The sequence below is a fragment of the Musca autumnalis genome, unplaced genomic scaffold (genome assembly GCF_047663935.1).
Source record: "Musca autumnalis isolate F117 unplaced genomic scaffold, ASM4766393v1 scaffold_2, whole genome shotgun sequence".
NCBI lineage: Eukaryota > Metazoa > Arthropoda > Insecta > Diptera > Muscidae > Musca > Musca autumnalis.
The window spans coordinates 233895614-233910045 of record NW_027411755.1 but is presented as its reverse complement, the minus strand read 5'-3'; the positions used below and the strand labels follow the sequence as shown (position 1 = coordinate 233910045).

Below are 14432 nucleotides of genomic sequence, written 5' to 3'. Positions count from 1 at the left end.
ACTTTTTTCATGGACCATCTCTGCAATAAACGTGGATTTTTTAAATAATACTTTTTTCATGGACCATCTCGGCAATAAACGTGGATTTTTTAAAGAATATTTTTTCATGGACCATCTCGGCAATAAACGTGGATTTTTTAAAGAATATTTTTTCATGGACCATCACAGCAATAAACGTGGATTTTTTTAAAGAATATTTTTTCATGGACCATCTCTGCAATAAACGTGGATTTTTTAAAGAATATTTTTTCATGTACCATCACAGCAATAAACGTGGATTTTTTAAAGAATATTTTTTCATGGACCATCTCTGCAATAAACGTGGATTTTTTAAAGAATATTTTTTCATGGACCATCTCTGCAATAAACGTGGATTTTTTAAATAATATTTTTTCATGGACCATCTCTGCAATAAACGTGGATTTTTTAAATAATATTTTTTCATGGACCATCTCTGCAATAAACGTGGATTTTTTAAATAATATTTTTTCATGGACCATCTCTGCAATAAACGTGGATTTTTTAAATAATATTTTTTCATGGACCATCTCTGCAATAAACGTGGATTTTTTAAATAATATTTTTTCATGGACCATCTCTGCAATAAACGTGGATTTTTTAAAGAATATTTTTCATGGACCATCACAGCAATAAACGTGGATTTTTTGAAGAATATTTTTTCATGGACCATCACAGCAATAAACGTGGATTTTTTAAAGAATATGTCTTCATGACCATCAATGCATGAAACGTGGATTTTTTAAAGAATGTTTTTCCAGAAACTTCACAGCAATAAACGTGGATTTTTTAAAGAATATGTTTTCATGACCATCAATGCAAGAAACGTAGATTTTTTTTAAGAATATGTCTTCATGACCATCTATGCAAGAAACGTAGATTTTTTAAAGAATATTTTTTCATGGACCATCACAGCAATAAACGTGGATTTTTCAAAAAATATGTTTTTATGACCATCAATGCAAGAAACGTGGATTTTTAAAGAATATGTTTCCAGGAACCATCACAGCAATAAACGTGGATTTTTCAAAAAATATGTTTTTATGACCATCAATGCAAGAAACGTGGATTTTTTAAAAAATATTTTTTCATGGACCATCACAGCAATAAACGTGGATTTTTTAAAGAATATTTTTTCATGGACCATCACAGCAATAAACGTGGATTTTTTAAAGAGTATTTTTTCATGGACCATCACAGCAATAATCGTGGATTTTTTAAAGAATATTTTTTCATGGACCGTCACAGCAATAAACGTGGGTTTTTAAACAATATTTTTTCATGGACCGTCACAGCAATAAACGTGGGTTTTTAAAGAATATTTTTTATGGACCATCACAGCACTAAACGTCGATTGTTTTAAAGAATATTTTTTCATGGACCATCACAGCGATAAATGGATCCTTTTAAAAAATAGTTTTCATTGTCCAACCAAGCAATAAACGTGGATTTTTAAAAATATTTTTGCATTGCCCAACCGAGCAATAAAAGTGGATTTTTTTTAAATATATTTTTCATTGCCAAGCCAAGCAATTAACGTGGATTTTTTTAAAAAATATTTTTCATTGCCCAACCAAGCAATTAAAGTGGATTTTTTTAAAAAATATTTTTCATTGCGCAATCAAGCAATAAATGCGAATGTTTTTAAAAAATATTTTTCAATGTCCAACCGAGCAATAAAGGTGGATTTTAAAGAAGGACTTTTTCATTGCCCATCCACGCAAAAAAGTGGATTTAAAAAATATATATATATATTTTTTTAAACTATTTTAATCTTTCCTTTATTACCCCCTCCATTTACATGTTGCAGTTGTACCACACTACAACAACAACAATACCATTAACTTTGCTTCCCATTACTTGCAACAAGGGTATAGTAATTTAAAACTACATGTGTTCAACTTACATCTTATCTTTGGCTCCCATGTGTCAAAGCATACATATACGAATGACAAAAAATAATAGGGAAACAAAAACTACTCTTTCCATAGAAAACCATACAGTCATTCTGGTATACATTATTATCTGCATGCTACTGCCGTTACGAGTTCCTTTACTATTATTCTTTGTGTGTGTGTGTGTGTGTTTGTCTTTTTTGTGTCTCCGTCATTTCTAGTGGCATGTTTCACATTACTGCAATGCTATAATACAACGTAAGGACACATTACATATTTTACGCATACTAATAGTATAACTAGGGAATTGTTTACTTGATGTCAGGTCAAAAGGAAAAAACAACTGAAAGAAAAACAAAAGGAAGCTGCAGACTTTTGGCTTAAAGATAGAGAGGACGAGATTTATTCAATTGCAAACAAAAAAGCCACAAAACTAATGCCAAAAGTTTTTTTTCTAAAACTTTGTGCTATAAGCAGGTGAGGGAGCAAGGAAATTTATATTTTTTAGTATTTGCTTTTGTTCGTTAGTTTTACACATGGGGTTGTTTTTTGCTTTGCATGTTCCACCTCAGTTTGCCATTGTCGTCTTATTTTATGGAAAAGTATCCCACAGGATAGTTTGTGCAGAATCTTCTATTTTCATTGTTGCCTTTATTCCAACACTTTCATTTCACCATGAAAATTTTATTTTTTTTCTTGCATTTTCTCTTAGGAATTTTCTTGGTTTTTCTACTTTGCACTTGTCCTTATTTCTGGTTCACTTTCGTCGTCAACTCATTTGTGCTGTTAGCTTTCCGAAAGGGAATATTTAAACAAAGGAAGGTTTTTGTACACGCTTTACGATTTGTTTGAAGGGATGTTGAGGAATTCCTTTCAAAAAGTAGTGCTTATCACCTTTATTAAATAAAGCATTTATAGTCTAAAGAGTAGAGAGAGAACCTGGTTTCATTACCTCATAATAGCTCTCTTTATGAAAAGGGAATAATATTAACATGTCCTCACAGATATAAGAGACCAAACTATTTCTATTTACTCCACTTTACCTATAATAAATCCATATATTTCTTGAAATGTTTTATGTTCTCTTTTATTTTGCAGCACAAAGTGTGTTGGGTTTTGTATTATAAAATATCCTGAATGTTCCAGAGTATCTCTTGCTAAAGAATCACACAAAACACATGTTGTGCTATTTTTCTGTTAGATAATATAAAAGCTAATAGGAACGAGATGGTTACTGAAACACTCATACAGTTTTTCTCTTTGTGATATATTCGAAATTAATGAACAAGTTATACATTCGCAAAAGTCTCTTTTCCATACATAAGGTTTGAATTGTTTTTAGTAGTGTCTGCAAAGCGACCAATTAAGAGAGAGTGGTGAATTTTAATTTTATGTCAAGTACCCTTAATAAATGCTAATACTCTACAACATACGAGTATACTAAGCTAGAAACCGCTATAAATCTGCATTTTTAAAAATTAATTTTTTTATATGGACTTCTGCCATAAAATTGGATTTTTTAAAGAATATATTTTTCAAGGACTCTCCATGTTATAAATTATTATTTTTTAGAGAATATTTTTTCAAGGACTCGTCAAGTTATAAACTTGGATTTTTTAAACAATACTTTTTCAAGGATCCTCCAAGGATATTTTAAAGAACATTTTTTTCAAGGATCCTCCAAGTTATAAACTTGGATTTTTTAACGAATTTTTTCAAGGACCCTAAAAGTTAAAAACGTGGATTTTTTAAAGAATATTTTTTCAAGGATCCTCCAAGTAATAAACGTGGATTTTTTAAAGAATATTTTTTGTCAAGGACACTCCAAATTTAAAACGTGGATTTTTTAAAGAATATTTTTTCAAGTATCCTCCAAGATATAAACGTGGATTTTTTATAGAATATTTTTTCAAGGATCCTCCAAGTAATAAACGTGGATTTTTTAAAGAAAATTTTTTGTCAAGGACACTCCAAATTTAAAACGTGGATTTTTTAAAGAATATTTTTTCAAGGATCCTCCAAGTTATAAACGTGGATTTTTAAAGAATAGTTCTTCAAGTACCCTCCAACTTATAAAAGAGGATTTTTTAAAGAATACTCTTTCAAGGATCCTCCAAAATATAAAGTTGGATTTTTTAAAGAATATTTTTCAAGGACCCTCCAAGTTGTAAATGTGGATTTTTAAAGAATATTTTTTCAAGGACCCTCTAAATAACAAGCGTGGATTTTTTAAAGAATATTTTTTCAAGGACCCTCCAACTTATAAACGTGGATTTTTTAAAGAATATTTTTTCAAGGACCCTCCAACTTATAAACGTGGATTTTTTAAAGAATATTTTTTCAAGGACCCTCCAACTTATAAACGTGGATTTTTTAAAGAATATTTTTTCAAGGACCCTCCAACTTATAAACGTGGATTTTTTAAAGAATATTTTTTCAAGGACCCTCCAACTTATAAACGTGGATTTTTTAAAGAATATTTATTCAAGGGCCCTCCAACTTATAAACGTGGATTTTTTAAAGAATATTTTTTCAAGGGCCCTCCAACTTATAAACGTGGATTGTTTAAAGAATATTTTTCCAAGGACCCTCCAACTTATAAACGTGGATTTTTTAAAGAATATTTTTTCAAGGACCCTCCAACTTATAAAAGTGGATTTTTTAAAGAATATTTTTTCAAAGACCCTCCAACTTATAAACGTGGATTTTTTAAAGAATATTTTTTCAAGGACCCTCTAAGTATCAAACGTGGATTTTTTAAAGAATATTTTTTCAAGGACCCTCTAAGTATCAAACGTGGATTTTTTAAAGAATATTTTTTCAAGGACCCTCTAAGTATCAAACGTGGATTTTTTAAAGAATATTTTTTCAAGGACCCTCTAAGTATCAAACGTGGATTTTTTAAAGAATATTTTTTCAAGGACCCTCTAAGTATCAAACGTGGATTTTTTAAAAAATATTTTTTCAAGGACCCTCTAAGTAACAAATGTGGATTTTTTAAAAAATATTTTTTCAAGGACCCTCTAAGTAACAAATGTGGATTTTTTAAAGAATATTTTTTCAAGAACACTCCAAGTTATGAACATGGATTTTTTAAAGGATATTTATTCAATGACCCTCCAAGTTACGAACATGGAATTTTTAAAAAAATATTTTTTCAAAGACCCTCACAATTATGAGCATGGATTTTTAAAGAATATTTTTTCAAGGACCTGTGGTATATAATGAATGAGCCTACTTGACCCACATTGGATATGTCCGTCGATCTTTTATTTATAGAAGTCTTTTATAGGTAAAGAACCACTTTTGAAAGACTTCTACATATATAGAAGACTTCTTTGGGAAGTCTTCTTTAAATATAAGACATCGTTGAAGGTCTTCTATAGATAGATAGACACGTTTCGGATGTCTTCTAAAGATAGAAGACCCCTTTGGGAGGTCTTCTATAGATAGAACACCCCTTTGGAAGGTCTTTTATATATAAAATAGCTCTTTGAGAATTATATTAGACCCTTTTGGGAGGCCTTCTATAGATGGAAGACTCTTTGGGAGGTCTTCTATTAACATACCTTTTTTGAAGGTATTCTTTAAATAGAAGAGCCCTTTAGGAGGTAATCTATAGATAGAACACCCCTTTCGCAGGTCTTCTATACATGTAAGACACCTTAAATAGGCATTCTATAGACGGAAGGCCCCTTTAGGAGGTCTTCTATAGATAGAATGTCTTGTTTAGCCCCCTTTTGTTTAGATGGATGTCTGTTTGATAGGATTTCTTTGAGAGATCTATGGATAGAAGGCCCTTTTGAGAGGTCGTCTACAGATAGAAGACCTCGTTCTGTCACTTTGCTAGGTCTTCTATGTACACATAGACAGTAGACCTATTATAAAACTACGAAAACACCCCACTTCTTCAAAACCAAGTCGCTGATGAAAAGCTAAACATAAATTGGAAAAATAAACCCGAATACCTGATGGGGACTTAAGTCATGTTTACATACTTCACTTCATGAATTAAGTTCTATGCGAGAATACATTGGAAATTTATAAACGACAGTAAAACTTTTCACAATTGTGAAATAATTTAGTGGTATTTTTTCTTCATCATCCTCGAATCCACATCTCAATGGTAATCATATTAATTAAGTATTAATTGCTTAGCTCTTGAGAAATTGTGTATATTTGCAGTTGAAACCAATTAATATGACATCAATATTCGTACATGTTTGTCATAGTAGACAGTGAAAACTCTTCTCATAAAACAGACAAAAGTCATAATGAAATTTGCCAATTCAGAAAATTATTCATTTGAAGCTTTACTGTTTACAAAATTCAAAATTTCACATTGGTCAGGACATTCACATGAATAGTTTTCATTTGGAATATTATGTTGCTGACACAAAGCAAAGAAGAGATTATATGATTAATTCACAAGTTTATGGCTAGAATATAATTTGATAAGCATTTTGGTTTCATAAAATGTCAAAATAGCTTTGAAAATAAAAGATATAAATGACAAAAATAATGTTTGAAAATGTCTATAACAAACATTTTATAAATGCAGAAAATTACTATATACTTGTACATACATAAGTATGTGCATACATCTACGAGTATACACACAATATTGCCATTAATTCGTTAAAACATATACGATGTCTTGGGTTTAATATATTCTGGAATAATTGCATATAAAATGCCACTAACACAAAGAAAAATTTAGTTTCGTATTGCTAATATGTATGTTTTTGTGTATGTGTTTGTGAAGTAATTAACATGAATTTGTGGTTTTATATTGGAAATTGAATAAATAAAGACTTATAACGGAAGACAGCACTCCTTAAAAAAAGTACGCAATAAATAGGATTATGTGGGAAATTGTATGACACCATTTACATGTGATCAAAGGCTCAATTAAACAAGCTTATTTTACTTTGATAATTCACCTTTCAGAAGTCTTATTTAGGTTGAAGAAGTTTTTAGGAGATTTTTTCTAGATAATAAATCTCTTTGAATGGGAAGTCTTCTCAAGATAGAAACCCCTTTGGGAGGTTTTCTATAGACAGAGGAATCTTTGGGAGTTCTTCTGTAGACAGAAGACCCCTTTGGAAGGTCTTTTGTAGTTAGAGGACCGTTTTTGGAAGTTTTCTATAGATAGGAGATCCCTTTAGGAGGTCTTTTGTAGCTAGAGGATCCCTTTCTGAGGTTTTCTATAGATAATAGACCCCTTTTGGGATGTCTTCTATAAATAGAAGACCGCTCTGGGAGGTCTTCTACAGAAGGAATACCTTTTTAATAAGTATTCTGTAGATATAATGTCCGTTTAGTAGGACTTCTACGTTTAGTAGGATTACTTCTAAGTGATATTCTATATATAGAAGACCCATATGGAAGGTCTTCTAAAGAGAGAACAGCGCCTTGGAATGTCTTCTGTACGAATAAGACCCTTTGGGAATTTTCTAAAGATAGAAGAAACGTCTGGAGGTCTTCTAAAGATAGACTAGTTCTTTAGTACATCTGATTTAGCTATAATGTCAATTTGGTAGGTCTTTAATAGATAGACAAACCCTTGGGGAGGTCTTCTACAATTTGGAGACCCTATTGGGATAGAAGACATCTGTAAGAAGTCATCTTTAGATAGAACACCCCTTTGAGAAAGAAGTCTTCTAAAAATAAATGACCCTTTGAGAAGTCCTCTACAGATGGATGTTCCCCTTTAGATATGAGACCTATTTAAGAGGCCTTCTTTAGATAGAATGTCACCTGATAGGTTTTATATAGATAAAGGACAATTTTGGGAAGTCATCTATAGATAGACCTCTTTGAGAGGTCTTCTATGGACAGAATGCGATTATTGGAGGTCTCCTATAGATAGAGAATTCGCTAGGACGTATATAGAAGAATCCTTTGGAAGGACTTCTATAGATGGAAAACCCATTGAGGAGGACTTCTATAGATAGGAGACCCTTATGGGAAGTTTACTAAAAATAGGATGTCTTCTATAGATAGAAGACTTCTTTTGGATATCTTCTATAGTTAGAAGACCCTTTTAGGAAATGTTCTATAGGAAAGCCTTCTATAGATAGAAAAATATTTCTATAGACAGAAGACTTCTTTGGGATGTCTTCTATAAATAGAAGACCCTTTTGGGAGGACATTTATAGATAGAAGATCTTCTTGGGAGGTCTTCTATAAATAGAGGACCCGTTTGGGAGGTATTCTATAGATAGAAGACGCCTTTGGGAGGTCTACTAAAGATAGGGGACCACCGGAGGTACTCTACAGATAGAAGTCCCCATTAGAAGGGCTTCTATAAATAGAAGACCCTTTGGCGAGGTCTCCTATAGACAGAAGAATCCTTTGGTATGTCTTCAATAGTAAAAGACGTTTTTAGGAGGTCTTTTATAGATAGAAGATCCTTTTAGAAGGTCTTATATAGATAGAAGACCCTTCAAATAGGTCTTCTATATATAGAGAACCACTTTCAAGGAACTTTTATATAAAGAAGACTTCCTTTGAAAGTCTTCTTTAGATAGACAACCTCCTTGTAGGTCTTCTATAATTTGAGGGCCATGTTCGGAGATCTTCTATAAATAGAAAGCCCTTTGGAAAACCTTCTATAGATAGAAGAATATTTCAATAGACTGCAGACTTCTTTGGGATTTCTTCTATACATAGAAGACCCTTTGGAAAACCTTCTATAGATAGAAAAATATTTCAATAGACTGCAGACTTCTTTGGGATTTCTTCTATACATAGAAGGCCCTTTCGGGAGGTCTTCTATAGATACATAACCACTTTTGAAGGATCTCTATATATAGAAGACTTCTTTGAGAAGTCCACTTTGGAGGTCTTCTATACATAGAAGACGCCTTTGGGAAGTCTACTAAAGATAGAGGAGCACCGGAGGTACCCTATAAATAGAAGTCCCTTTGGAAGGACTTCTATAGGTAAAAGGGCCCTTTGGTAGAACTTCTATAGATAGAAGACCTTTTGGCGAGGTCTCCTATAGGCAGGAGACTCCTTTGGTATGTCTTCAATAGACAAAGACGCTTTTGGGAGATCTTCTATAAATAGAAGAACCTTTTAGGAGGTGTTATATAGACCCTTTTAATAGGTCTTTTATATATAGAGAACAACTTTTTATATAAAAAAAAACTTTGGGAAGTTTTCTTTACAGAGAGAAACCCTCTTTCGGAGGTATTCTATAGATAGAGGACCTCTTTCGTAGGTCTTCTAAAGATAGTATGCACCTTTAGGAGGTCTTATAAGACCGCTTTGGGAGGTCTTCTATAGATAAAATACCCCGTTTTTTGGAAATATTCTGTTGATAGTAGGCCCCCTTCGGAGGGGAGAGAAGACCCCTTTATGAGCTACTTCATAGATAGCAGACCACTTTGGGTGGTCTTTTGCAGATAGATGACCCCTTTAGATGAACTTTTATAAAGAGAAGACCCTTTTGGGAGGTCTTCTATACATAGATAAGAAGAACACCGTTTGATGCACTCCTCTAAGACCACTTTAGATACCTTCGGAGGTTATTCTATTTATAGAAGGTCTAATAAGAGCGTCTGCCTCAAAGCATGTACTTCCATTTATAGCAGGCACATGTACATCTATAGAAGGCCGTGTGATAGAACAGTGATGGTGGCGCTTAACTTATCAAAAGCCTTTGGTACTGTCAAGCACTCCACGCTGTTCGAGTCTGCCAAGTCTGAAACGTTGGATAATCAACTATATGTGTGGTCGCCGGTCGTATGTGGAATTCAGAAACAAGAGCCCCGTAAAGTGAAACAGGGAGTTCCCCAAGGAAGGGTGATATCGCGGGAACTGTTTAACCTCTACCTTTCCTGTATTCCGCCCCCTCCAGACGGCATTGAGATCGTAATGTATGCAGATGATTGTACGATCCTGGCATCAGGTACCTACCCTGATGACATCTGTGAGAGACTGAACTCCTATTTAACCGATGTTACCAACTTTTTCCACGCGAGGAATATGCAGATATCCGGCACTAAATCGACGGCCACTCTGTTCACCACATGGACGGTGGAAGAGAGTTGAATATCAGGGTCGATGGTAGCAGAATTCCGCCCCAAAATTCTATGGGTCACATTCGACACCACTGTCACGTCGTCCTCACATGCCACAGCTATCTGCGATAAATTGAAATGTAGGAACAAGGTCCTCAAGTCTCTAGCCAGCAGCACTTGAGGTGCAGATAAGGAAACCTTGTTGACCAGGTATAAAGCGATAGGTTGGTCTGTGGTAAACTATGCGGCGCCAGTTTGGTCCCCGAATTTAAGTGTCACGCAGTGGGATGAGATTCAAATTTGTCAGAACACCGCCCTGAGAACAGCAAGAGGGTGCCTCCTCAAATCTACAGTGGATAATCTACGTGAGGAGGCAAAGGTTCTTCCAGTACGACAACATAATGAGATGCTATCGTTGCAGTACTTGCTCGGGTGTTACCGTGAGAGACATCCCAATCACCATATGGTGGCCACCGATACACCCAGGCATATCAAGAAGGATATTCATGCTCTAGAGACGACGGTCCAACAATACAGGAGAGAACCTCTAGATCAACAGGCATATCAGGCAGGTTTGAACAGCATTCACACGGACACAGTTGCTAAGACCATAAGCAATTATTGTGTGAATGCAGTCATCGGAGTACATACCCCATCTATCGCAGCTGAAGAGCATCAGCAGCCACGACAAACCAGAGTAGTTTTGGCACAATTGCGCTCGGGATATTGCAGCCGCCTAAATTCCTATTGGGCGGGAATCGATCGCACCGTGCAAGTCATCTGCCCAGCATGCGGCATGGGCCCGCACGATACTAAGCACCTATTCAACTGTCCCGGCAAGCCTACTCATCTGACTACAGTGGATCTGTGTTTACATCCCATCGAAGTAGCCACCTTCCTGAAACTGGAGATAGACCCAGAGCCAGATTGAACCGGAGAACGAACATACAAACATAATAAAACACTGTTACAACAATAAAAAAACATTATAGCAGGCTTCATAAGGAGGTCTTCTAGTTGTTAATAACATCGTAAGAGTGACTTCTGTTTACAGATAAAAGGGTTGGCTATAATAGAGACGTAATGAGAAAATCTTCTATTTATATAAGACTTTATACCAGAATTTTCTAGATAGAGAAGTCCTCATACGAAGATCTCCTACGTAGAAAAGTCCTAATACGAAGGTCTTCTGTTTGAAAAAAATGCTCTTATGAGGGTCTTCTATTTTTAGGAGACTTCAAAAAGGATCGTCTATTTATAGAGGGGCTCCTAAGAGGGTCTTATATTTATAGAAGAGGAGAGGACATCACAAGAGGACCTTTTAATAATGTAGAGAAGTCCTCATACTAAGGTCTTCTACTTGTAGAAATTCTCATAAGAGGGCCATCTATTTACAGAGGGTCACCTATATATAAAGCCTTCTATTTATAGAAGTCTTCTTAGATAGAGAACAAATTTTGAAGGACTTCTATATATAAGACTTATTGGGGAAGTATTCTTTAGATAGAAGACATCTTTGGAGGCTTTCTATAGATAAAAGACCCCTTTAAGAGGGTCTGCTATATAGAAAAGACCTGAAAGCATGGACTTCCACTTCTAGCAAGCAGGCTTCAAAAGGGGGTTCTATTTATTAGCAACATCGTAAGAGGAACTTCTGTTTAAAGATAGAAGGGTTGACTATAATAGAGACATAATGGGAGAATCTTCTATTTATATAATACTTTATTCCGAGAAGTCCTCATACGAAGATCTCCTATGTAGAGAAGTCCCAATACAAAAGTCTTCTGTTTGAAAAAATGCTCATATGAGGATCTTCTATTTTTTTAGAAGACTTCAAAGAGAATCGTATATTTACAGAAGAGCTCATAAGAGGGTCTTATATTTATAGAAGAAGAGATGACCTCACAAGAGGACCTTTTAATAATGTAGAGAAGTCCTCATACTATGGACTTCTACATGTAAAAATCCTCACAGAGGGTCACCTATATGTAAAGCCTCCTATTTACAGAGGTCTTCTATAGATAGATAACCGCTTTTGAAGGACTTCTATATATAAGACTTATTGGGGAAGTCTTCCTTAGATAGAAGACATCTTTGGAGGCCTTATATATATAGAAGGCCCATTTCAGAGGTTGTCTACAGATAGAAGACCTCCTTCTACAACTTTGATAGGACTTCTATGGACAGAAGTTCACTTTTAGTGGACATTATTAAATAGAAGACCCCTTTAGGAGGTTTTCTTAAGTCTCTAACTAGACTAATCGTGCCTTGAGTTATTCTATTAAATATTTTAAAAAATTAATTTTAAATTTTGTATCCTTTTTTAATTTCAGTTTGCATAGTTCCCTTGCATTTGAGAGTTCGTCTACAGATTGAAGACCTCCTTCTACTACTTTGGTAGGCATTCTATGGACAGAAGTTCACTTTTAGAGGACTTTATTAGATAGACGACCCCTTTTAGGAGGGTTTCTTAAGTTTCAAACTAGACTAATCGTGCCTTAAGTTATTTTATTAAATATTTTAAAAAATTATTTTAAATTTTGTTTTAATTTTAGTTTGCATAATTCACCTGCATTTATTAACACAGCAATTAAAAAAATTAACACAAAATGTATACGAACTCTTATTAATGTGCTACTCAATTAAATATTTATGAATAATGACATTAACAATAACAATAATAATCGGTCAAATGCTTATAAACGAAAAACAAATAACTACAAATGTGCATATAAAATTTTAATGACCATGTTTTTAGCACTTAAAAAAATACAAAAAATATAATAATAATGAGAATAAAAACAGATGTTGGCCTGGTTGGTGGATTATAAAATCCAGTTATAAAAACCAACAATAAGAAGCCACAGATTGTTGATTTAGACTACAAAACAGGGGCGCAGCAAACTTAATGCAAACAAGGATAAACTAATAATGAGATATATTCTCTTTCTTTCTGATTGATGTTTATATTGAATTACAACAAAACTCTTGATTTTTTTCAACACATTTGAATTAATAATAAATATATACACATAATAAAATTTATTGTTAAATTATTTAATTGAACAACAATTTTACATAATAGCAACATTTTGGTAGAATTTCGATTAATAAGGGTCAATTCCGGTTAGAAAAAATACCATAAAATGCTTAAAAAGTTATCTGAGTTATATGTGAAGCTTTTCACAAAGAGTTTGGCCGAGTTTTTTTTAATACGTATGTGTGTCTTAATTGCCCCAACTATGGCCATAAGTTTAAATAAACATATATTGCTATTTTTAATTTTTGTTTTATTTTGTTATTTTATATATTCCACAAATCCATGCCCTAAGGTTTTGAATAATTAATTTATATTGAATTAACAAATATAAAAAAATAAACTGCGAATTCTATATCAAAAAAACAACACTTTGATTATTTACATTTCATGTGATTTAAATAATTTTTTTTTTTAGTTTGTTTAAAGCAAACAAATGCAAGAACAGCAAATGCAATATTAAACACTTGAATATTTAATGTAGCAAAATAACAAAAGTGGATGTTGGTGTGTGTGTGTTTATGTTCGGTAATAAATTGTGCTAAGTGTCACAAACAGGACATCAAGTTGTCTGAGTGAAAACAAACACACACACGCCCAGGAAAACCTCATATAATAAAATTTATTCACATTTCTATTAAAAACTCCTGCTGTTGAATAGCTCACAGCACGGACTCACTCACTGACTATCTTACTTACTCTCTCTCTTCCACAACTAATGACGCTGCAGGCTAACATATTCCTAACATGGACCATAATTGGCCAGGATATGTAAAACAGGATTCACCACAATTTTAACAATATGAATGACTAATGATTCTGGGTGGGGTAGGGTAACAATTATAAGCTGCGGCATTCCATTTTTTTGGGAGCTGTCAAATTTGACACATATGCATAGGCATTACCTCCGCCTCTCTCGAAAATCTCCTCATATATGCAAATTGCTTAGTTACATTGCTATTGTTAGTTGTTACAAAAACAAAAAAACTCAACTATGACATATGAGAGTTAACATCAATGTCATGCCAGGAACAACAGACATCAGCTGATCCACCAGCAGCATGAAGTTTTGTTGTGATGCAATGCAGCCAATTTTTATTGCAAGGACATGTTGAATTTTTACAAACAAATTTAAACACACAAACTACTTCACTTCGGATGTGTGTGTTTTAATGCAGCAGGAAAGCCATTATGAACAAATGTTACAACATAATTTTTATTGCTGGGAACAGTGGGACAATAAGCAGCCAAATGTGGCATTGTAAACTTGAAAATATATACTGGTACGGAAGTCTCTACAGAGACTCAAGGACTTTCATAAGCGATGCTTGGTGGGTAGTTAATGGAGATCACATTGAGGTTCCTTTTTAACAGAGGAAGCAGTATCTCGAGATAGAAGACATCTTTAAAAGATGTTCTATATATACAAAACCAACTGGGAGTTATTTTATA

At 33.7% G+C, this 14432-nt stretch overlaps 1 protein-coding gene across 14 annotated transcripts in view; it reads right to left on the bottom strand.

Moving 5' to 3' along the window:
- Positions 1-14432, bottom strand: part of CadN (neural cadherin) — a 792724-nt gene that overhangs the window by 411558 nt on the left and 366734 nt on the right. The window lies entirely within an intron of this gene.